The 25,824-nt window shown below is 38.9% G+C and overlaps 1 protein-coding gene across 3 annotated transcripts in view; it reads left to right on the forward strand.

Moving 5' to 3' along the window:
- akap6 (A kinase (PRKA) anchor protein 6) overlaps nt 1–25,824 on the forward strand; it is a 208,912-nt gene that overhangs the window by 82,064 nt on the left and 101,024 nt on the right. The window lies entirely within an intron of this gene.

Consider the following 25,824-nt stretch of genomic DNA (forward strand, 5'->3'; position numbering starts at 1 on the left):
AACGGCTCAGTAGGTCAGATTTACAGAATATTCAAAACTCTGTTTTCATTAGTGTATCATCACCTGCAAATAAGAATTTTTATATTTCTGTTACCTTACAATCAGACCTTTTAGCTCAGTTGGTAGAGCAGCCGCCCCATGTGCGAAGGCTCAGTCCTTGCAGGGTTTGAATTCAACCTGTGGCTCTTTCCCGCATGTCATTCCCAGTCTCTTCTACAGTAGCCCAGAGCAGACAAACTTAAGGAAGAACAGGATGATCTCCTCTTTCGGTACTTGAGTTAGAGGTCCTCAGTGATCTGAAGTTTTGGACCTGATCTGAACTTGCCTTAAACAAACATGTACACATTGTGGAAATGACTTCCCTCCTCCTTCATTCATTAGTCCACTCCTAACCCTTCCTTCCTCACTTCATTCCCTCCTGTCTCTTCCTCTTTCCTCTGTTTTTCTGTTTTCCATCCCTCCATGTTTTACTTCCTGTCTTACTTTCATTTTGTTTTCTCTGCCCTATTCCTTCTTCCAATAGCTCATGCTCTTGTTCCTCTTCTTCTTCTCTCTGGTCGTTCACTCTCCTCCTCTTCCGCCTCCTCCACCTCCGGCAGACCTGACTCTGGTTGTTTTTAGATTGTTTAGTTGCAATTAGAGCTGCAGCAGCCTGATCACTGTGATCAGTCAACAGTGACAGCCATTAGCCAGCTACCACCTCTGTATGTGTGTGTGTGTGTGTGTGTGTGTGTGTGTGTGTGTGTTATAGTGAAAGCATGGTTTTGTATTTGTGTGTTGTCTGTGTTTTTATGTGGGTGTGTGTGTGTGTGTCCATTAGCTGCTTGGCCGCAGCACATTAACAGTCCATTCATTATCTGTGTGAATCTTCCTCCGCACTTAAAGCTTTGATCCGTAAAAGCTCCAAACAACAAACCGAGGTGTGAACCTGCTGAATTATTTCTGTCATGTTTTCAGTGATTTAGTTCAGGTCTGGCCTGAAAGCTGAACAACAGCAAAGTACAAAATCTGCAAGATCCCCCTCATGTGGGCACAGGCAGACCACGTAGACCCCAATGTGTTCAGGGTTTACCAGAGCTATCACAGGTTATTAAAGACCCAGAATTCCAAGTCAGGGCTAAAGTTATCCAAAACAAGTCCAAGTCAAGTCTTAAAGCAAGTTAGGAAGTTGAAAGTCATTTGAGATGAGATGAATTCAGGATTTTAGGTTATTCAAGACACATCTAAGTCAAGTCTCAAGTCATCAGGGACAAGCTCAAGAAAGGTACACAATTATTTAAGACCAAGTCCAAGTCAGGACCAAAGTCTAATGTTATTAAGTCAGTAAGTCAGGATTTTTATATTAAAAGCAAATAAAAGTCTAGTTTTTAGTCATTTGAGACTAGATGAAGCCTGGACAAGTCAGGACTGAGGTTTTTTGTCCAGGTGGAATACATATCATCATTTAAGATAATTAACTTTTTTCATACATGTTTACAAATCAAGCATCAGCCACCTCATCCTTTTGGTGTTAACCTGCTGCAGCATTTGAGTGTGTGGGTGGATGAGGCGGTCCCGCTCACTGTTCCTGGTTTTGTACCTGTGATCGTTTGGTAACATTACAGCCTTTTCAAGCACAGTGAAGCTCCATCCTATTTCACATGGCTCGATGTCGTTGAGGAGGTAATAAGAATCTCTGAGCGTGGCTTTACTGTGTGTTCATTATCTGCTAGTGCTCTTTAATGACAATCAGATGCATTGCCTAATTACTGCCACAGACACCGAGGTGGGGAGCGGTGGTGGTTGGTTGGTTCGGGGGGGGGGGGGGGGCAAGGTCAACCAAGGGCATCATGTTTATGTGTGTGTGTGTGTGTGTGTTTATGGACTTTAGTAAAAAAAGATGATACATGAATGACCAAGGGCAGAGGGTAGGCAAACACACTGCACTTCTTTTGTCTGTGTGTGTTTTCAGTGCAGGCCTGTATCTGTTAACATCTACGTGTGTGTGTGTGTGTGTGTGTGTGTGCGTGTGTGTGTGTGTCTTTAAATGAACGTAACCTTGACTAAAGGGCAAAATAAAGGGCAAATTGGAATAAATGTATCAAATTATGAAGCCTCGTACAATATTTATAACCAGCGGATCCACTATTCATTACAAAAGATTAAATACCAACTTGTATCAATAATTCATCCTCTTAATCTTCATTTTTAGTGCAATTAAGAGCAGAAGCAAATGACATATTTCACACCCGACTCTTTGATAGTTAGCGCGCAATTTAGTGAATGTGGCTGCAGCTCTGAGGGCTGCTGGTGTCTCTGATACTCACTGTGTCACATGTTAAGCATCTTATTTTAACTATACATAACACTTAAAGAAATCAGATTTAGAAAGACATTTATAAATCCACAGTTTAAAAGATAAACTGTATTATCATATTATATTAATCCATATGTAATCTATGTGGTGTCATGAAACTAACTGACAAACTTTTGCTTCTTCTCAGCTGCATTTAGTAACTTCTCATAAAGAGAAAGCTAACCCCAAATTCTAAATTAAATCTGCGTAGATGTCTGAATTATTATTTTGTCTCTGAAATTTAAGCCTCACTCTTTTCAAAATATTTGTTGAAACAAACGATCCCATTTCAGGTTCACTGAGTTTTTTTCTCAGCTTCCAACCGCATCAATTAGCAGCTAGAGTTTTTTCAGTTGTCATGGAAATAAATGTTTTAACATGTAAGCTTGGTAGCTGCAAAATCATCCATAAAGCATAACTTCTGAATTATTTTCAACCTGGACCTGATTTTTGTCTTTTTTAATACCTAAGTGGCAGATATAGGGACAAATGGCAAAACCGGTTGCACTGTGATTTAAATTTAAAAAGTGTTTGACCAGTGTTTCATCTTACAAGGTAAAATTACTGGCAAAGCTATATAACACCTGTTCTTACAGTTTCATAAAAGTCTGTGTCTGCTTGATTTTTTCCATAATGTTACACTAATGTTACAAAACACTTACTAACAACCCAGCATAAGAAGCATTTTTAGGATATATGTACATTAGTGGTTGCAGCTGCAGCTTGGTCGCTCAGTACTGGACCAGATTCAACCTTTAAATTCCTCTTACTAGTTGTTTTTTTTGCAGCTTTCATCTTCATCTCACTGTCTTCTTCAGACTAAAAGCCCCTGGAAATTTGATGGACTTCATGTTTAAGTCGTTTTGTCGACTTGATGCTTCTTTCATGAACGTATTTCATCTCTTCTCCTCTATTAATTAATTGCTGGTATGGTTGCTGTAGCAACAACAGGTGTGGTGTGAGGTCATTAATTAAGGCTGGGTCTTAACGAGTCTCCAATGAGTAATAGTGTGTGTGTGTGTGTGTTGTGTGTGTCTCCTGGTGCTCATAAGAGCTTGTTGTTATTGGTGTTAACATATGTCAAGCTGACAAGGTGCCCGACTTTTCTGTCTTTCATATCATTTTTTTCATCCCTCCTTCTTTTGACTTTCTTCCTTAACTCATTTTAAAAATAAAAGTATCCCTTTCTTCCTCTGACATCTCTTATTTCCATCCTTTTCACCTAGTATCTATCTATCTATCTATCTATCTATCTATCTATCTATCTATCTATCTATCTATCTATCTATCTATCTATCTATCTATCTATCTATCTATCTATCTTGCTATCATCAACATTTTTCTTGCCTTCATCCACTCCTCTTCCATTCCCTAATCCCTCTCTCTCATCCTCTTCTCATCCTCCCTTCCATCCTTCATCCATTCATCCATCCTCTACACTCTTCCCCTTCAGTTTAAACCCCCGTAGACCTTCACATTCACGTGGCCTTCTTTCATCTTGTATCCTTCCCTCCATCTTCCATCTCCTCATTCATCCTCTGACTCTCCTTCCATCCTCCAGCTCTCCTTCCTCCTCCCTCTTTCTGTCTTGCTGTCTGTCCGTCTGTAGAGGGGCGATTCATGTAAATGTCAGGAAATATCAGAGCCGGGGTGGTGGGATTAGGCGGCGAGGAGAAGATACACTGATACCAGCAAATATAACGCTCCGACAAGACGGGCAGCGCCGGGGATTAGGACACTCACACACACACACACACACACACACACACACTGCACACATCAGGGTTTAGGTTTGTGTGCCGTATGAGAACATTGTGTTATGTGACTTCTTCAGTGTGTCGCTGCATTTTATAGATTTGTTGTGCATGTGTGAAGATTTTCAAGTGACATCTGTAGTGGGATTTTTTGCATCCTGAAGATGAACGTAAAGGTTGAGTGTGTGTGCATGTGTGCGCGCGCACGTTTGTGTGTTTTAGCGGGGTGAGTGAACACAAAGACAGAGAGAGAGAGAGAGAGAGAGAGGGGTAGAAAGGTGTTTAATACGAGTGTGAAAGCAGTGTAATATTTAACAGCTTAGTGGGATTTGTCTGTCACATTACAGGGGATTGGAGTGAGTCTGGTAACACACACCACATGCACACCAAGCGGCAACCTCCATGGCTGTAAAACCAAGCCAACGTGGAAGTGCCAAAAACTATTTCCTCAAACGTCCACTTGAGGCTGGCTCCAGAAGTGAGTCAGTCTCCATAAGTCCCCATGTTCAAATGTCCAACTTCACAGCAGAAATAAACATGTTTACAGCCTGGTTCTCCTATTTAGTCCTTTTTGGATTAGCTGGAAGCCGGTGGAGGCAGGAGGGAGGCGACCAGAGCCACCACAGTGAGCTTCACAATGGCTCTTCAGAAACCTGTGGGGGAAGTCCATGTTTTATACAGTACACCAGAGCCAGGCTCAGCAGCCGGACTGGACCGGGTTTCAGCACAGCCTCTGAGACCAACAGGGAATAAAGTTACACTACCGAGGTGATTTACAGACTTCATGATGGAAGGATTGATAAGAAGTGAAGCACTTACAATGGTTTGCTCTGTCAGCCATGTACCTGCCTAACAGGAGGCAAATCTGGCAAGAAAACCACCTCGGTAGGCTGCTATATGTTTCTGCCAAACTGCCACCGCTGGTTACTGGGAACGTTTTCTGTCCCAGGTCCAGCCGCGTTCACTGGAAGGTGGACGTTCATGTAGAAGCAAGTGCAAATATAATAAAAAAATTAAGATAATAAAACAGGTGAGTTCACCCTCAGTACAGGTGTCATGAACAGGGAAATTAGCTATAGAAAACTGTTTTTTGTACCAGGCTGTAAACATGTTTATTTCTGCTGTGAAGTTGGACATTTGAACACGGGGTAGGGAGGATGAGACGAAGATCCACATATATAAATCATGGATATAATTTCATGTTTCAGAACAGATCACACATACTGTACAACACTAAGGAAGTCTCACTGTATATTTCACATATATATAATTTTCCTTTTCCAAGAGTCTGCAAGTGGAACGTACCAATTTCCCCTGGGGAAGAGGTTGGGGCGTGTCATGCAGGGTGAGGTGGAAGAGAGGTGATGGGTCGAGATTAGACCATGTTCCTTTGGACACGGGGGACACAAATCCTGTTAGAGAGCTGAACCAAACAGCCCTCAGCACGCACACACACTCACACACATATTCACACCTGAACACACATACATCAACACACAAAGAACACATGAACATTCAGTGTGTGTGTCTCTGGAGAGCACAGACATGTAATATTTGTGTGTTTGTGTATTTGTGTGTATTATATGTAGAAAGAAAGTGACCTCCCAGGTGGCACTTAAATACAATCACAGACTTAAATAACATTTACTGTGTGTGTGTGTGTGTGTGTGAGACTGTTGGCACTTGTATGGTGACTCTGACTCTGTGTGTGTATGTGTCTTATCAGTGTAGCTAGTGGAGACAGCTTGTTGGCCTCAGGCCTCTATTTCACCCTACAGACCACACAGAGGAGGAGGGAGGAGGGGGGGGGGGAGCAGAGAGGATGGGGGAGGGGAGAAAGAGAGAGGAGGTACACTGTAAAAAAACAAAAATCATAAAAAAGAAAATTAAAACGGCTGACATCTGCGGCTGCCAAACAAAACATGTCAAAAAAAGGTAAAATATCATAATTCAAACAAAACAAAACAAAGATTTCCTCAGAATTATTAAGACCAGCAATTTGTTGTTTTTCAGCCATTTTAAGATTAAGTAACGGTTTCACTAAAATGTTAGTAAAGTGAACATGTTCTGTCTAATGTCACCACCTCCATGTTTCTTTCTTGACTGGATGTTTATATGTTCCCTTGTTATGCTGATAACATTTCCAAGAGACAGGGTTTGAAATTTCAGAATTTTAATTTATTAAATGTGTCCAAGTGTCATTACTTGTTTTGTTTTTTTTTGGGAGCTGCAACCAGTAAATAGCTGTAAATTCATCTGTCAAATACATGTTTTAAATGAATCATCCAGTCCCTAAAATGTCAGAAAAACTTCAAATGTTTTGTTTTATCCAACAGTCCAACAACTGAACATATTGTTTACACACAACAGAGACAAGCAGCTAATTGGAGCAATTTTGACATATATAGCAAAATAAACTAAAAACTGAACTAAACTTTGAAACTAAAAAATCTAATCAAATATAATGACATTGAATGAATGAATCACAATTGTTGAATATTGAATTTTATTAACAGATTAATTGACTCATCTAAATAATTTTAGGACAAGATTTTATATTTCATATTTTTGTCAGACAGCCGAGTCTATAATCTTGGAGCATCATTAAACACACCACAAAAGAGACTTTTCACAACAGTTTGTCTTTTTAGTTTCTTTGTTAGGTTACTTAAAAGTTACAATACAGTCCCTCATATAATAATACATATAAATTATGGACTAGTTGAACCTCAGTGGGACTTTCATGGACATTTTTATTATCACAATGAGGTTTACAGAGGCTCAAAGAGAACAGAGAACACTGTTTTCTGGTCAAAGAGAAGGAAAGGAGCTATGTCACGAGCACAGGAGAAATTCAAGGATAAGATGAGCAAAAGGAAGGAAGGAAGAGAGTGAATGTGATAGAGATCCAACTCTGAGTGTTGAAGCGTCCTGAACATGCAGAGTGGCTCTTCTCCCCCTCTGAGTGATTTAAATATTGACCTCAGGTTATTACGAGCTTTTTAAATCAAATTACCGAGTGTTGGACTCCTGCCTGATACCTGATAGAGCCAATCAGACGGCTCGTCCCGCTCCCGGAGCTCCACCACACGGCACTTTACATAAATTAAGATTAAAGTTGAGAAGTTTGAGGAGTTAGTTTAACCACACAGCGACACTCTATCAAGATAATTTGTGTTAAAAAAAAAAAAAAAATCTCAGTGTTGGTGTTAATCCCTGGTTTAAGATCTGCAAAGCTGCATTTCCAGGTCATTTGAAAGTGTTTGCAGCTGGAGGGTTTTTATGTTACACAGCAGCAGTTAGTTTCACACCAACACTGTAGGTTACTTCTTTAAAATGAATCAAAAGATGAAAGTTTGCAGGATCAGGAATATATGCACACAATTTTAAGATATTTAACATATTGAACTCTGTTATAAATGTCTCCATAAGAGCCCTTAAGTTATAAAAAAAACAAACAAATCAATCATCGAATGCAACACTCAAATCAAAGAGAGCTTTTTGGCTCCATCATTACATCACATAAACAAATCAAGATATGCATCATTTATCATTTTATGAAACTGTAATTCAACTTGAAGTTGACCGCAGTCCCGCATGTTTGGAAACCTTAAGATGAATAACAAAAACATTCAGTGGTTTGGTGCCAGTGAAGATGATTTAAAGCATTACAACTATCACAAAAAGCTTTTAATGGACAAGATTGAGTAACATTTATAAAGCAGCAAACAACGGTTTGCTAAGTAAAGATGGAGTGGAGTCGCATGCTGAGCAGAGGATGATGTCACAATCCTCGTGTGCATGTTGTAATCCGAGCTTCTGTGCTTGCATACGTGCACATGATTCAATATTATAATGTTTCAATAATCTATGCAGTAAAATGTTTTTGTCAATGGAATCTGGTAATGAGTGAAAGCAATGATTCAAGTTAGACATAAAGGATCTTACCCTTTAACAATGAGGTCTTTCTCTGTAAGGATCCTTTCTATCAGACAGAATAACAATCTTACATTGACGGCCATGGAGTTAGCTATGTTGTTGAATGTTCTCACATCACATTACATTGTATTTGTTTTGACAAAACCGGCGTTGGTGAAACTTTAAAGTGGAGATACTTAGACTTTTGCAAATTATGTTGCTGCCGTTTTCTGAAACTGTAAATTAAGGGTTTATTTCAACCAAACCAGATTTGGTGATTGAAAAGACAAAAAGACAAAAAGACAAAAAGACGGTTCAAATTTTGTTTTGTTTCTGTCTCTTCTGGCGTTTCACAATATATATATATATATATATATATACACACACACACATACATATATGTATATATACATGTGATGTGTGCCTATAATAAAAGTATGGTAGTGCAGCTGTTCGTCCGTTTTGTACATTTTGTTACTCAGACAGTTTAAGATATTTAATTTTAGAAGTGTTAAAATTCATACTTGGATTAAATTAAGTCTGTGATGGAGAACAAATATTAAACAGGAGTCAGGCTAATATTATAAGAGTCTCGTGTTTTTAAGTTAAATATGTTCCATTTTGAGATAGATGTTACAATGATGAAATTATTCTGAGCAGATAAAATTTTGTCAAGTTCAACTTTCTGCTCTGCTGGTTTCAATCAAAGCTGATTCAGAGTCAACTCAACTGTCCAAACACTTTTTAAAAAGCCTAAAACTCACTTCTACACCGACGTCGTGTCCGCTCCAGCTTCAGGGTTGACGTGTGTTCAGAACGAAACCGAGTTGTGTAAATGATACATCGCTTTTTCCATTAAGCTCTTAAAAAGTTTGACTTTCTGTTGTTCATTCAATTGGCTTGCGAAGCTAGTTGGGTATAAATGATGTTTTAATTGACGTTTAAGCACATTGAGGTTCTTAAAACAGTTTTCTGACCTTTTTTGCATCAGAGCCTGTGCGATATTCAACACTGATGTCGTTAATTATTGCCAATAATCTGCATCCAGCTCACTGAAACGACTGAAATCAGCCTGAATGATGGCTCCTCTAAACACATGCGGTCAATGAATCCATCTTTTTTTTTTTTTTTTACATCATCCAAAAGTTACAGAGACACAAAGTGAAAACTGTCTCACACGCCCTGCTCTCCTCCCTCCCACCTGCAACATCTATAACAGCTAAATGAAATATGCAAATAATCGCCGCCGATCCCAATAAGAAATAATTAACGCTGTCTGCTCTCCGTGGCAGCAGGTATTAGCATGCCAAAGCACTCCAAAATGTAATTTATAAAGTGAGTTTAAAAAAAAAAAAAAAGCACAGAGCTCTTTCTGTGTCTTTGCCAACGGCAATCTGACGTTTCTAATGCACTCTGAGAGAGGGAATAAATTGATAGTGGTGGCGGCGGGCTTTTTCTGTTTTAATTTTCCATTCCTGATATTTTTCAAATATTTAATTACGCGGATGGTAAAAGTGAATATTTAAAGTGGGTGTTTTTCTTTTCTTTTTTTGAAGCCACAGAGGGTTTGTGTCATATTACCTTGTTAAACACGGATATGGCGGCGGTGATTATTAGGAGAAGTAGTTAGAGTTTGATGGAAGTTGTAGGAAAGTGGCGGCGACGGCAGCAGAGCGGTCGGTTAACGAGCAGACGCCTCGAGAGGCAGGAAATGAGTTTGCTTCCTTTAGCTCGACGCTCTGACTGACTGCTGGATAAAAGTTTGGGTGTTTCTCCTCCAGCTTTCTTTGCAGAGGTGAAACTTGGATTGGTGCGTATGTTCTGCTGTAAAAGTCCGTCCATCCACATGTAGTTTCATTACTTCTATGATTTAATAAATCAAGCTGGGTGACTCTCAGCGGTAAACTAAGTTTGAATTTGTACAACTGTGACTGAAAATATATCGATTTCTGCAGAATAAAGTCTTAAAAAGAAATGGTGTACTCTAAAACCAAGTGTTTTCCTTCAGACATCCATCACCTGCAGCCCTCCTTTTGAAATAAAAAGTGATGTTTTTCATTATTGTATATTAGCCCTACACTTGAAAAACAGTAGCACCATGAAACATTCTTTTCTCTTGTATAAAGTAGAGCTCCACATGTCCCCATGAAACAGGAAGCTAAGTTCTGTTTACGTGTGAAAGTGTCTAACAGCAGATTCAGTTAGTAGCAGTCAATTTACGGGTTAGCGACTTATTTGTCCATCAGGAAACTGTGTGAATCACAGAGAGTTGAAGCTGAGCAGCTGGAGGACATCAGAGGGAAAACAGCAAATATATTGTGAAAAAAATCTGATCCAGTTTGACCAAAATCACTGAATAAAGTTATAAAGTTGTGCTTTTGTACAGTAATCAGTGAGGCCTGGCCATAGATCACTCATAGACTGTATCAAACAGGAAGCAGAAGAGAGAATGCGTTTTTATTCAAAATAAAACAAAGGATTTTATTTCAAAATAAGAGCACAGTAATACGATGTGTTTTTAGACTGGAGGAAGATGATTTCATCTCTGATGATCAGATTTTTGTTTTCTTCTTTGTTTTTTTTTTCTTTCTGTTTTCCAGCTGATGGAAAAGATGTTCTGAAACAGCGGATGCTATTTATTTTTCATTAAGGAAGGCTGGTGAAGGACTTCTGCTCTGACAGAAAAAAAACACACACGTTCACAACATGCACACATGCACACACTTCACTTGACATATGGACTTACACATGAATACAAATGGATAAATCAATGCCAGGACACAAAGAATAAACACTGAAATAAACACACACATAGACATACACACTCTTTTGCGTACACATACACGCACACACACTGTCCCCCTGGTGACTTAAATACAGCCCCCTCCCCCCTCTCTGCTCTTTAAGCCACACAATCAAAACCACATTTTGATATCATTACACTCATTTGTATTCGTACATCGAGGTGTACACACTTACTGTGCAAACAAACACTTAAACTACACACACACACACACACACACACACACACACACACACAAACTCTCTCTTAGTTTCTGATCAAATATTCTTCGTCTTGTTCTTAAATAAAAAATAAAAAAAACGGACGACTGTAGGCTGTAATTACTACCAAAGCATGTGATGCTGAGTTTATGTGTGTGTCCGTGTGTGTGTGTGTGTGTGTGTGTGTGTGTGTGTGTTTTCTTGTTATTCAACTTTGATTCTTTGTCTTCTGGTTGTTTCTTGAGTTGATTTTTTTTTTTGTCTGAACAAATAATGAATCGGAATGAACAGTGTGAGCGTGTGTGTGTGTGTGTGTGTGTACACAGTTACAACAGTTATAACTTCAAGTGGTTTTTCATGGTGATGCCATAATTGATATAATAGATTGAATTCAAATATTTAATTTTGGGTAAATGACTTTAGAACTTCAGTATGTTTGGCATACTGCAGCATTAGTTAAGCAAAAGGGAAAAAGAGATTATTAAACATAAAAATGTTCCTTAAAGCACCAAAGGTGCTGCAGTTGTGACTTTGCAGAAGACATTGGGCTCTCTGTCATGACGGATGTTAAAACACAGCAGTGTGGCTCGACCTTGTTCAGCTACAGACAGTTCACACAGGAGGTTTATTCCTGATGAGACGATTCATTGTTGGCTGAACCGGTTCAAGAACCGGAGCTGATTTGGTGTAACAGCGTACTCCTGATCCGCACAATCTTAACGACTGCAGCACGTTTGAACCGTTCATTTTACCTCCGCCTACTATCCTATGTCACATTTTAGCTCGTAGCTAAGCATGGATGTATGCACGCTACCTGCATCAGCACTAATATTACAAGAAATACAACTTATTTTCAGTTTCAGCGATCTCACGTCATTCTAGATTTAGTTCAAATTTTCATACTACTCCTCCGCATACCACTAGAGGGAGCTTGTGTACCACCCATGGTACACGTACCATAGTTTGAGAACCAGTGATTTTACACCATCGTATACTGTAGAAACAGTGTTTATGCACTTTATTCCTCTACGTCCCGACTGACTCCTGCCTGAAAACTTCTTCTCCTCTGCTCCTCTTCTTGCTTCCTTTCTTTGGCGAGGAGTTCAACAGAAAGTCAGATGTTTCTCTTTTACTGAAAAGATGATGAGAGTGAAGAGGAAGAAAAGTAATGGATGGGATAATGGATGGAGGAAAGGAGCGGAGAGCAGCGAGGGAGGAATATGAGAAAGCAGGATGAGGCGAGATGGGATGGATTGTTGAGAGAAAGAAGGGATGAAAAATGAAAAACGGGATGAATGGAAGGAAGGATGGACAGATGGGAGGACAAACACAGACATAAGTAATAAGATGACAGAGAAAAATGAAGGAAGAAAGGGTGGAGCAAAGTTAAGAGGGGAGAGATGGTGGGAGACTGAACGAGAGAGGGATGGACAGAAGTGATGGAAGAAAAAAAAGATGGAGCAGAGGAGGAGAGAGTAAAAAATGGCATGATTTGAGAAGGGAAAGATATGAAGGAGGTGACTGGTGAGAAAAAAAGAGGGCAGAATGGATGCAGGCGCTGAAAGAGGGATGAATGAAAGAGAGAAGAGGACCTGAGGAGGTGGTGGTAAAGGATGGAGAGATGATAAGAATTAAAAAAAGAGGAGCTAAAAGTTTAGAGGAAGAAGAGAAGGACGGAGGGATGATATGTGGACTGAGAGATGGATAGAAGCAGGTGATAAGAAGGATGAAGCAAACATGGATTAGAGAGAGAGATGAAAAGATGGAAAGATGTTTTAAAGGATGAAAACAACAAGAGGAAGAAGGAGTGAGAAGAGACGGACAGAATAAAGTTTAATCGTGAAAAAAGGACAAAGATGTGGAGCGGAGGAGGTACAGAGGAAAAGATAATACAAGAACAATAGATGAGAGAAAGGCAAGGGGGGATTTGATAGAAGAGTGATAAAAAAGCAAGGTTGAGGAGTGGATAGGATGTATGAGGGGATGGAGGGATGGATAGATGGATGTGACGGAGGTGTGGAGGCTGTTTTTGTCTCTCTACCTGTGAGGCACAGTAAATCAGAGGCAGATAAGGTAATTCTGCGCGCCGTACATCATCGGGCTGCCGACAGTTTTATGGCCAGCAGATTGGCTGTAAGGGCTGCTGATTACAATGAGAGAGAGAGGATGAAGAGAGGGGGAGAGAGAGAGAGGAAGAGAAAGAGGGGGAGAGGGAACATTCAGGAAGGTGTTTAGAAATGAAGCTCTGTATTTATTAAGGTTTGACCGATAAATGAGGTCGATACTGTGACTTGATTATTGGGGATTTGTATGTTTTGGTTTTGTTTTTCCAGGAAGAAAAAAATCTTTAATTTATCAGGTTTTATCCCCAAAACAGAAGAAATATAAACATCCAGTGATAATAAAATGCCATCAAAAAGCATCTGTCATTATTTGTTGCTGTCTTTTCCAAAAGCATTAAAAATGAGAGTAAAATTTCTCTGAGGAAAATGAACTCTGTGTCTCAGTTCTCGTATTTCCATACTTAGACTTGCTATTTTGAGTACACAAGTTCATTCACACTGTGAATTAAATGCAGTGTACCACCGGCATTGTGAAAATGGCAGCTGCTGGAGGTGAAGTGGCCTCATTGAATACCTTGATATACAAGTTGTACATATGTTTTATATTAATATTTTGGCAGTGAAATGTTGGAACGATTGCAGTCAGAAAAAGCAGTGAAATGTTGATCGTCATTTGAAATTATTTCACTACATAGTGTATAGTGTACTGCAAAGAAGTGTATTAATGGAAGTATCTAAATGGAGACACAGCAGTACATTTCTGTATTTTATTGACTAAAACTAACAAAACTAGTTAAAGGTCCAGTGGGTCAGTGGGTTCTGACACCTGAAATAATTATTGTTATGTATTTGTTACCTGAGAATGAGCCTACAGACGCCACAGGTCTTCTTCCACAGAGTCATCATGTTTCTACAGAGCAGACCAACTAAAGACTGGTTCCAGATAGACTTTTTTGTACATTTTGTAGCCACTATTGTTACTATTCCTATTGTTTCTACCTTTAAAAGTCCTAATGAAATTCTGCATTCTATTAATTCCTAAAGAAAAAAAACAACCCCCTTAAAATTTCTGTATTTTATTATTAAATGTGCAACAGCACAGTTGAAGAACAATCCAAAACATAGTCAAATCAGAGCTAGCATTAAAGCATCCTTTAATTAATGCTTTTGGGTGCGGCGTTTAGCTCAGTTGATAGAGCAGTCTCTCTCTCCCCACATTCCTGTCACTCTTCAGCTGTTTCTATCAAATAAAGCTTAAAAAGGCCCCAAAAACCACTTTTGTTCGTGGTGATAAACCCACAGGTAATTAGCTTTTTAGCCTCTTTTGGCTTTTTTTTTTTTGGTTTCTGGCACATTTCCCATAAACCCAGTGTTCACACACTGCTCAGCAGCAAACTGTAGACAGACACGGTGAGCTAAAACGAGCATTCAGCGATTAAAGATGCAGCTATTGCATTCAGGAGGAGGTGGAGACCAAAAACAGAGATAAAAGACAGTATTGGACACAAACATGAATGCAAGGATCATGTTGTTCTGTGTCTGCTGAATGTGTATATTTGCTAATTAGCCATCAAAACTTTTTAGCATTATAATACATCAGATTATCATGTTAGGTTATCATTATTATTAATTAATTGTTAGGTTCATGGACATTTCAGGAGAGGTATGTCATGACCCGGCTCTAGAGCCATGACAAACACAAAGGGAGACACGGGTTGAAGGCTAAAATTAAAGTAATTTATTGTAAAGAACTCAACAACACAAACAACTTTTACCAAACACAAACCAAAGAAACAATGGGGTGTGTTAATCAGTCAATCAGTGGTGAAGGTGCATGTATCCATGAGGGATAATGTGTAGATGCGCGGTGTTGTGTGCCATGAAAAGAAAGAAATTTAAAAAACCATGAAGCAGCCTGGCGAGGTGGGTGGAGCCTGCCAGAGAGAAGTTAATGGGTGGAGCTTTATACTCTCCCTAACTCCCAGGTGTTTCAGCTGGGCAAAGGAAACACTCAAATTGCTCAGGGAACCGTCACAGGTACAACATGACTGCTGTGTTCTTTGTTTCTGGAGCTTTCTCTTTGTTCCACACATTCAGTCTCTTGCTCATGGACACCTTAGCAGGACCTCACTGCTAGATGTGGCGGTTAAACCTGCAACCTCTTTGACACATTCAGACTCTCCCCACCAGACCACCCTGAATATTTTAAACTTTCCACACTCCGGCAGATCAACACTGGATTAAAAATTACAAATGCCGCTGGTGGTTAATTACAATTTCATGACCTCCTCAGGTAAAACGAGTCCAATCCAGTGAAGTAGGGGCGGGGTGGGGGTTGTCGAGAAGGACACAAAATGGCCGATGAGAAATGGCCGCCAGCGCCGGGTGGTGTTACTGTATGTGAAGCGAAAGCAGAGGGTGTTTATTTAGTATTTATTCTGCACTTCATCATCTCCCCTCCGTTAATCCACTGGCTGCTGTACGCACCACTGGCCACGCCGTATCGCTAACCTCTGCCTGGATCACAGAGAACGGAGAGAGTGTGTGTGTGTGTGAGAGAGAGAGAGAGAGGATGATGTCTATCCCTCCATCTGAAACCTTGTTAAATATTCATTGACAATTATTCCGCTTTGACCGAGGAGTTAGATGATGCTACTGCAGAGAGAGAAACTGAAAGAAAAGTGTGTGTGTGTGCGCGTGTGTGTGTGTGTGTGTGTGTGTGTGTCTGTGTGTGTGTGTGTGTTAGAGAGGGAGGGAGGGAAAGAGCACAAGATGAAGGCGAAGAATAATAGAAGATTGTCTTGGAAATATTATGATAAATCACTTGTATGTGAAATCATTAAATGAGCTGCAGACAAACCAAAAAATGCAGACTGACAGAGAGACAACACCCACTCTGTTTCACACACACACAGACCAGGTCTGAGCATGATTAGGTGAGCGTATTAAATATTAAATATCAAATAGTGCCCTTGGTCGACTCTCCTGCCATCTGACAGCCTGACTCTCAGTGAAACTGACAGAACTGAAACACTCAGCCCGTTCGGGTACAATAATCACTCTCTGCTTGCTGTATGCTCGCCTCATGATGTTGTTTCTTTTCAGAATCAGAGGCTGATTTAACCAAATTTGTTGACAAAGAGTTTGACTCTGGTTCTTAGGATCCTTCAATAAACTGACGGCTTTGGCGTCCTTCAGATGAGGAGATTCTTAGATCGCCCAAAAGAATCCTTTTCAGCACGCTGCGTCTGATTTTGAAATGCAGATATTCAGCGAATAAATCATGAGGCATGTGACTTAAACCCTCTTCTTCTACAATGATTTAATAACACCTGACTGGAGAGTGAGCAACATCTACTGCTTATCTTGATGATCCAACGCTTAACATTTGCAAAGCAGCAGTGGATGGAAACATGTAGAAATTTGCATTTTCTTTTGCCGATATTCTAAAGTCTTAAAATTTGCGCTACATTTTGATGGAAATCTGGTTTATGTAGGCAGATTTGCCACACCTTCGACTGTGATCATTTTGAAGAGGTATAAACTTGTCAGATTACATACCTTTTACTAATTTGCAAAAAATTTGGTAGAAGAGTACTGAGACAAGAGACAAAAATATACAATAAGAGATATAGACGACTATATATAATAAGAATTATATCATTTTATACAAGTAGTACTGTATATAGGAGATAAACTTTACCAACAAAGTGTCTGTAAGGTACAGATTAAATTTTAACTGCAAAGCTGAGTGCTCCTTAGGAAGCAAGGCCATTGTAAAATGACTTGGTTTTGGCAGATCCTTTGAGAATCTCCCCAGTTAAATGAGCCCATTTAGGCATTGGCACCTCTTCTCCAGCTGCTTGGGGGTTCTGTTTCACGGTTTATAAAGTGATGTTTTTGTCAAGTTACTGAGGATTTGTCCAGTCCAGCTCCACCTACTGACAGCAAAGAAATCTGTCTATGTTGGGACATGCAAATAAATAAATGACTAGCAAATAAATGAAAACATGATGATTACCTCGAGGATTGGTTGGTAGGATCTTAGAATTATGTGTCTACAAGAAGTGTTTGGTAGAGGCAGTAAGAACAAACAACAGCAATTATGGTTCCACTGCTGTTTTTTCTAACATATGTACTTCCAACAAACTTTTCTAACATCTCTGAACATAACCAATATATAAGACTCCCAATGTGTTGCCATGTTTAGTAATGTTTATGTCTTGCAAAAACAGAAATTCTCGATAAAGATAATCAGTGTTTGCAAGCTATAAGTCTGATCTGAAATCTTAATTTCATTCATTTGGATTTTTCTGTGTTCTCGCCTAGATGTTAATTGTGGATACCAATGTCTGGTATCATTTTGAAACCGCTAACAATGACAACAATAAAAGATGTGGACAAAAAATACTCTGAGTAATAGGGAGGGACATATTTCATATTCTATATTCTCAATAAAACAATCACTGACAGTTTAATCGAAAGCAATCATTGGTTAACAACTAAATAAAACACTAGTTTGCCAAATTCATCTTATTGCCAAAAACATCATCAGTGGAGATAAACCCCTTTTAAAGACTTTCTTGGTCTCACAGAACCTTTCGAACATCTCTTTGAGGTATGTATCAGACATGGCGTTCCCAATATAAAACCCAGATTTTACAGTATTGCCCAAATGTGTTTGGAATTGTCCAATGAAATTCATCTGACCCTTGAGGACGTTCTTCATCGAGATCATGGGGAAGTCGCTGTCTCGGTGACGAACGCTCTCCCAGGTGTTGTTACAGCAGCTGGTAATTCCAGCCAGGCAATCTTACTGGTCGCACTGGGTTTCCATCCCAGCTAACGAGGCTGTAAAAAGATCAGAATCTGTTCCCAGCTGAGGAGCGAGCTAACGGCCTCCCCTGCTAATTTGGGTCTGCTTATTTTATTTTTTATTTTTTATTCCCCCTGGAGCTGGTGTGTGGCATTGTCACTGTGGCAACCATAATAATCCAAAGAAGAAGACCCTCGGGGGCGATGGTGGCACATTGTGGCAGATGCCAAAAGCCGTAAAGCATTTCTGTAAGACAGAGGCTCGCTCTTTCCTTTTTCTTTCTTTCTTTCTTTCTTTCTTTCATCTAAGTTGTTATGGTTCCTAAAAGTCCCCCTTTTTCAAAACAAGTAAAAATCAATCAGATCATTTCAGCCAGTTTCCAAACTAAATAAATATTTTTTTATAATAAGGTGTAATTTTTCTTTAATCGAGTTAAATGCTCTCCCACCTTAAATGCTCTCCTCTGTATTCATTCAGTCTTTTTCTGAGAAGTTCCTGAAACAAGTTTTAGATTTGTTTTAGAAAAATGTTGAAATAATTTTGCTGCACCAACAGATTTATTTAACTTGTTTTGAGATAATTAGAGAAGAAATTAGCTCATAAGTATCTGCAGTTTCCTCACCCCATTTTCCTTACCATCTTTCTACATTTCTATCCTTCCTCTCTCTTATCCTTTCCTTAATCTTTAGCTTCTCTTCTTCTTCTTCTTCTTGTTCTTCTCTGTTTTCCCTCTCTGCATCTCCCTCTCTCCACCATCTCTCTCTGTATCAGTCAGTGGAGGTTGAGAAGCCGCAGTGTCACGCGTTAGTTTTGATTTATGTTCTATCTTTGATATTAAAAATAACTGGAATGGTGTCCTTGAACAGAGCGAGAAAATCCAGGCAGGAGGAGGAGGTAGAGGTGGAAGAAGAGGATTTTGAGAGGGAAGTAGAGCAAATAAACTGGATGACCATATACTCGCTGTCCTCTCTTTGTCACATCATACATTCATTTACAGATGCTCACCATCAAATTACATCTAATAGCTGATAATTAGGCAGAATGTGGACTTAATTACCTGTAATGTACCCCCCCCAAAATCTTAATTCCCCTCCGCCACCCGCCATGTAAATAAACGCCACATCTAATTTGCTTGTTTTGGAGACCACATGGTGCACAGTGATGGATATGAGAGGCCTTTGAATAGGCTCAACGTAATTTGATTCTGGATGAGTCCACTGCATTTTTAATGATCTGAACTCACCCAGGCGTGAGGTGCTTTTTTTGTTTGTTTGTTTTTCAGAGAAATCAGAAGTCTTACCTCTGATATGACACCTTAAAAGGAGAAATAATATATCACCATCAGATCAAAATGATTTTTTATATAAAAAAGATCATCACACACACAGTGCAGGTGTGATGCAGGACCCTGTGTGATCATTGTTGCTGGATGTAATTTTCAGCTTTTCTCTTTAGGTAAAAATTATTTTTATGAGCAGAATGTACCGAAAGTAATATTACTTTTAAAATGTACATATTAGATTTTTGATAATTATTACTTGTGCTTTAGTGTGTAAACGGCATTTTACTTCACATATTGTATAATCTCTAACATTTCATCATATTTTATAAGGTGATCACAATATTTCCTGCTGAAATGTTGTGGAGCAAAAGTATACAGCAGCATGAAATGCACCAGAGAGTTGTACTTCTATAATCTTTATCTGTAATGTTGTTCACACAAGGAAAATGAAAAACGTATTAGTTAACCAAAGACAACTCAAGTGAAATTTGGACACACTCTTCTAGTAAAAATATGAATTAGGATGAGAATGATAATCAAGTAAAAAAATTAAAACAAAACATAAAAAATAGTAAGAACTACTCACACTGACGATATTACTTTTGTTAGATCATTCAACATTGTTTGGTATAAAAAAGGAAATACATCAATCAATTAATCAATATATAACAATTAAGAATAAAGCCCAGGAATTGTAAAGAGATTAAACATTTGGGTCCAACATTGGTAAAATACTGTATAAAGAGAGGTTGCCCAGATACAGTCAAAGCTTGTAGCCAGACAATGTTTTCTCAGGAGTACAACAGGATAAAAGTTCATGTATTTATTAATTTTAAACAATTTCTCAAATGCTGAAATTGTATAAACAAGACACATTTGAGTATATTGACATTCATGATTGTGGAGAGTTTCAGCGACTCCACAAAAATACTCTCATACTCATTCTCACCTGGTTTGTTTGGTTTGAACTTGTCTGTTACTGACACTGCATCAGTGAAGGAGTCTCAAGTTTTTGCTCTCGCAGTTTGTATTAAATCCAGATTTCAACCACAGTTTCTATTAAAAACAAGAGCAGAAACATGCATCCATGAAGCTCATCTTTCTGTGTTACACTCCCATCTCACACTAATACTCATAGATCTGGACGTAAAAAAAACCCCTAAATCATCACCATCATCTGCCTCGCCCTCCTGCTGAGTCTGTGTTTGTGTTTGAGCTGTTGCATAGAAAGAATTTGTTTTTTAAATCATATTTGATTTCATGCATAATTAGCTCGGCCATCAGCATCCGCCGGACTGCATGCTGGGTGTTTACACAAACACACAAACACACAATTCCAGTCCAGCCCAGGTCAGGAAGATTATATACACACTACAAAGAAAAAATCACAACATTTCTTCCTCTCTAGCAAGTCCACGTTTGCTGCTTACCTGTGTGTGTGTACTTGCGATCCTATCCAACAGTGGACTTTACTATTGTTAGACATTAGGGGACCAGTAGGGGACCGCCAAGCTAAAAAGGGCCCCTTTAATAAATAATGTAACCCACTTTAAAATGCAACTTTCACAGATCATAAAAAATATCAACAGGACTACAGAATATGAATTCCTTTGAGAGAAATTTAAAATTAGTGTACCAGTGTAATAATATGTCATATGATGAAAGACTAAATAAAGTCAATTTTGTTGCAAATACTGCAGTCATTGATACCAGTACCTGGAGCCAAGTTACTTTTGTATTGCAAAAAAAAAAACATTTTTTTATTATAATAGTAAAATATTAAAGCTAAATTGTCAATTTTTGAAAGAAACAAAGAAAGTCTTAAACACTGTTAAAGTGAAAGATGTATACAGACAGTTCCACTGGAGGTAAAATGTCTGTTTTATTTTTGTTTAGGTTTTTCACAATGACCAGAAACAGAGGTCCACAGTTTGTGGTGTGATATGACAGTCCACTGTTGGTAGTGTAGGAATGTCTGTGTGTGCGTGTTTTGCGGAGCCCATGGGCAGCTTCCAATTTGCCGATAGAGTGAGACAGAGCAAAGAAAAAGAGAGCACAAGGAGTCTCTTCTTTGCTTTGCTGGAGACTCACTCGCAGTCAGATTAAAAACTTAATTATGTTTTAAAATGATATTTTAATTAAATATGGAGGGAAGCAGAAATGGATTGGCACCAAAATAATTAATCAAACATCAAAAAAAAAAAAGGCCACGTCTTTCTGCTTCGGCCTGCAGAAAATACAGTCAGCAGGCCTGTTAGCTCAGCTCAACGTTCAGTTAATTCTCCCTCTGTTTTCTTTTTTTTCCTCTCTGCCCTATACAAGACCAAATCATTTCCATCCGCACAATTCATTTTGTGATGATCACCAGATATAATTAATTGTCAGCTTGCTAATTAATGAGCAGTGTAGTCTTTGGAATTTCCAGTCTGTGGTTTCTAAAACCTGGATACTCACTAGCTGCTTTGGTGTCATAGCTGCTGGCAAACACATTTATAGCCTGTTTACATCCAGGTAATGCTAAGCTGCTTGGTAACATTAGCAGTTGACATTGAAGTAGACTCTGATCGTCATTAGAATTCATTTGGCGTTTTGGTTGTGTTTACCTGATGATCATAAGTCTGAAACCAGCTCTCTTTTAGATCTGTGTTTGGTTTCCACCACCTCCTAAAGGAAATATCTGACTCTTTAGACACTAAATGCTGCACTCAGCTACTAGTTTCATACAGTATATATATATACATACTAAAACTATGATCTAAAAGAGGCTAAAAGACACCACAGAACTTTATCACTACAAGCTACACATTCAAATTACATTTGATGAATTATTAATGTAAAAGAAATGTATTCGTATAACTGTAGCTAAAACATTAGCAGCTAACTTTTGGAATATGACAAATATTTGTGGATTAAATACATCGGTCGTTAAAGAATGATTGTTTTAAATACAAATGTAGTTGCTAACATATGCTAACTAGTTTGATAAAACTGCTCTTTAATCTAAAAATCGTCTTTCTCCCTTGACAACTGTTCTCCAGGGCCTTTTACTTCAATACATCATTTTCTCTTTTTTCTTACTTATAAACATTAATTAAACATGTTTGAAAGTGAAAACAAACAATATGTTTGCATTCAGAGCACAATCACAGTCAATGTTAATAATAAAATTCATGTTCACCGACAAGCAGAGCAATACTCTGTTCCTCACCAGCTTTTTCTTCCTCCTTCTCTCCGCGTTTGAATCGTCTGTTTCTGTCTGATTCTCAAACATTTGGGGGCTGACAGAAGGATGGACGGATGGATGGATGAAAGGATGGAGGGATAAGGTGGAGGAGGGATGAGTGGAGGAGAGAGGGAGATGATAGAGGCAATCAATATTTCTAGCATTCTAATTAAAGCCTCTCTGTGGAATAAATCCATGTAATTATCAGTAAATGAAATACAAGGTCACTCTACCTGATGGAGGGATGGATGGAGGATGATGGAGGGATGGATGAGAAGGAGGAGAAAACAACAGAAAAGATGTTTAGCTGTGTGAATCTTGCTGACAATAGACTGTTTCTTTTTCCAATTTTTGGGGTGCTGTAACACACATCTGTACCAATACTTATAAGGACACTGGTGAAGATGATACATTTATTAACCCTTGAACCAATATGAGGTCAGATTTTAGCACCCCTAGTTTCAGAGTTCCCACTGTGGTAAATATGGACAGCTGTACACGTGTATTTGTTCTGATTACATTACTTATGATCAAAAACTCCCCAATCGACAACTCTGCCAATAGCCAAACATCAAGCATGCTCTAGATGTAAATGCTCTGTGCTCACAAGCTAACAAACTAACATTACCTAACAGCAGCTACAGTTGGCAGCAGATTACTTCACTCTGTAAATCACAGAGAGTTGAGGAGGAGCAGCTGGAGGTGCTGCTCTGCCTCAACTAAAGTCATATAGTTGGTGGTGTGTGACTTAAAGCTTTACGACCCGGAGCCCAAAGTTACATAGGTCACTCACCATCTTCAGTATCAAGGTAGTCCAGGAAACTTCATACATATAACAAAAACCTAACCTAAAAAATGTCAAGAAATAATTAACAGATTTTAAATCCAGGTGAAGAAAAACTATAAATTAGTGTTACAGAACTAGATATAATTCATTTATGAAAAGAGTAAACGTAAAAATACATATGAGCAAAATGGAAAAGCCTTTAACAGTTTTTATACATAAACACAAATTACAGTCAAATCCATTTAATCACTAGCTGTCTCTTGAAATGACAGTTTCTCTACGGGAGATTTGCATTACATGTTACCGCCTTGATTTATGATTTTTAAAGGATTGCACTAACTGCTATGCTAGCTGTAACTGAGGCAATACTATTAATTGCAGACACGATTCAACTCACCGCTGATGGGAGGTTTTTAAAGACCGACTCAGAGAGACTCAGATGAACAGAGAAGAAGATAAACACTAAATAAATGACTAAACACACTGCTGGAGACTTTAGATGTTTTCTATCCCTTCCATCTCTTTGCTCCTTCGCCTCACATTTACCAGATCACTCCTTTTTTCTTAAATTATTTCATTCACCATTTCATTTATTTTTCTCACGTTCATTTAACCATCTCCTCTTTCAATACAACATGTTTGATTCAGTGTGTGTTTAGATAAATAGAAAGACAATAGAATAGAATAAAGTGAGCCTGACCTTGTCTGTCATTCAGCACCTCTGAGCCAATCAGAGACACTTACACCTGCGTGCTGCTGTGTTTTAACCAATAAACTGTATTGTCCTGTGTGTGTGTGCGTGTGTGTGTGAGCAGAGACTGGAGAGATGTTATTGATTTTCCAGGTGATCATCATTTTCGCTCCACTCTCTCTTTGGGCTGGTTGACGTTTTTTCTTAATAGTGTTTTAGGTCTGCATCACTAGAGCATGCTGGGAGATCAGCTAATTTCGTGCAGAGACGTGTCAGGGACCCGTGTGTGTGTGTGTGTGTGTGTGTGTGTGTGTGTGTGTGTGTGTGTGGCAGGAATGGTGTGTTTAAGATGCTAAATTGCTGCTGACTCTTGAAATAAAAAGGTTAGCAACCAAAACATTGTCTCTTGCAGAGAAAGAGAGTGACTGTTGAGGTGCCCGGGTTTCTGAATTCTGAATGAATTCTAACTGGTTCAAGTTTAAACCGCAGACTGAAAAAACACCTGGACGTAGGTTTCTGAAGCGTTGTCGTGAAGCTCAGTGTGGTGGCTCCTCCTTCTTAAACACCAACAATCCCCTGCTGTCCCCCTCCACGAGGCCCAGAGTTCCTGTCTGTCCGCCTCGACCTCATCTCTAAGTCTTTTTCATTAAGATCTGATTTTTTTTATGTTGCTTAATTATTTCCTAATTAGTTTGCGTGTTAATTAGAATAGTGGCTAATGTTAATTAGCTGTATTAATGGCTGCTGCTGTAACACCTGCCCCCAGCGCCGGGCTCCGCCGCCTGCCAAATATCTTCATCTCCAACCACACTGAGCTTCATAACTGTGGGTGAGCGTGAATTAAAAACGTGTTCTACATTATTGATGTCGGGAGAAGCTTAAAGCTTCAAAAAGACATTGTTTTTCTTTTATAGTTTTGCTTGATGAAACATTTGGACTCTTGTATGTCTTTGACATTTTATGTATTACAAAGTACACTAAATATATTTTAAGTAAGTAAGTAAGTATTTCAATGATTTTTCACTTTAGATGTTTTGTGTTTTAATCTCTCCTTCTTAAGTTCACTAGCTAATAGGCCAAATTAGCAAAGCTTATACTGTACATAATAATACTGTACAAGCGTAATTCTAAACACAGAACTAGAAGTGGCCAGATTACTTTGTTCTGTCTCGTGGGTGTCACGGCGTATGTGTACTTATCCTCACTTTGATGTGCATCAGTAGCATTCTGCAAGCCAAGTTTTTTTGTAGGATGGTGAATGCATTGGGTTGATTAGGTCTAGGCATAAAGAGCCAACACAGGAAGTGCCAAAATGTGAGTCAGTCTCCATAAGTCCCCATGTTCAAATGTCCAACTTCACAGCAGAAATAAACATGTTTACAGCCTGGTACAAAAAATTGTTTTAGTCTCTATAGCTAATTTCCCCGTTCATGACAACTGTACAAGATTTCGTGAAATTATTTCAATGTATATGTTTTTGGAAATTTGTACAGCAATTAAGAATATCGTGATAATATTGTTAACCGTGATAATTTGGTCACAATAATCGAGATATCACATTTTCCATATCGTTACATCCCTACTGAACTGCCAACAGAAACGTTTGTGTGTGCAGTTATCTGTCCAGCTGTTCTTAAATTCATCCTCTCAACTTCTTACCACTGCTGCAGTTTCTGATGCATTTCTTTTCTTGCTTTCTGGAACAAAACGATGGATGGATGGATGGATGGATGGATGGATGGATGGATGGATGGATGGATGGAGGAATGGATGGAGGAGTGGGGGAGGAGGAGGTTAGAAAGGTGAGCTGGAGGTTTGTTTAGTTGATTTTAGTTTCAGATGAAAGCCTCAGTGGAAACATCTGGACAACACAACCAGCCTGCGGACAAGACGCTCACATCTGTTATGGTCTGATTGTCATAAACTGAAGCGGTTTGCAGGGGAGGATGTGT

This window comes from Larimichthys crocea, chromosome V (assembly GCF_000972845.2).
Source record: "Larimichthys crocea isolate SSNF chromosome V, L_crocea_2.0, whole genome shotgun sequence".
Lineage (NCBI taxonomy): Eukaryota > Metazoa > Chordata > Actinopteri > Sciaenidae > Larimichthys > Larimichthys crocea.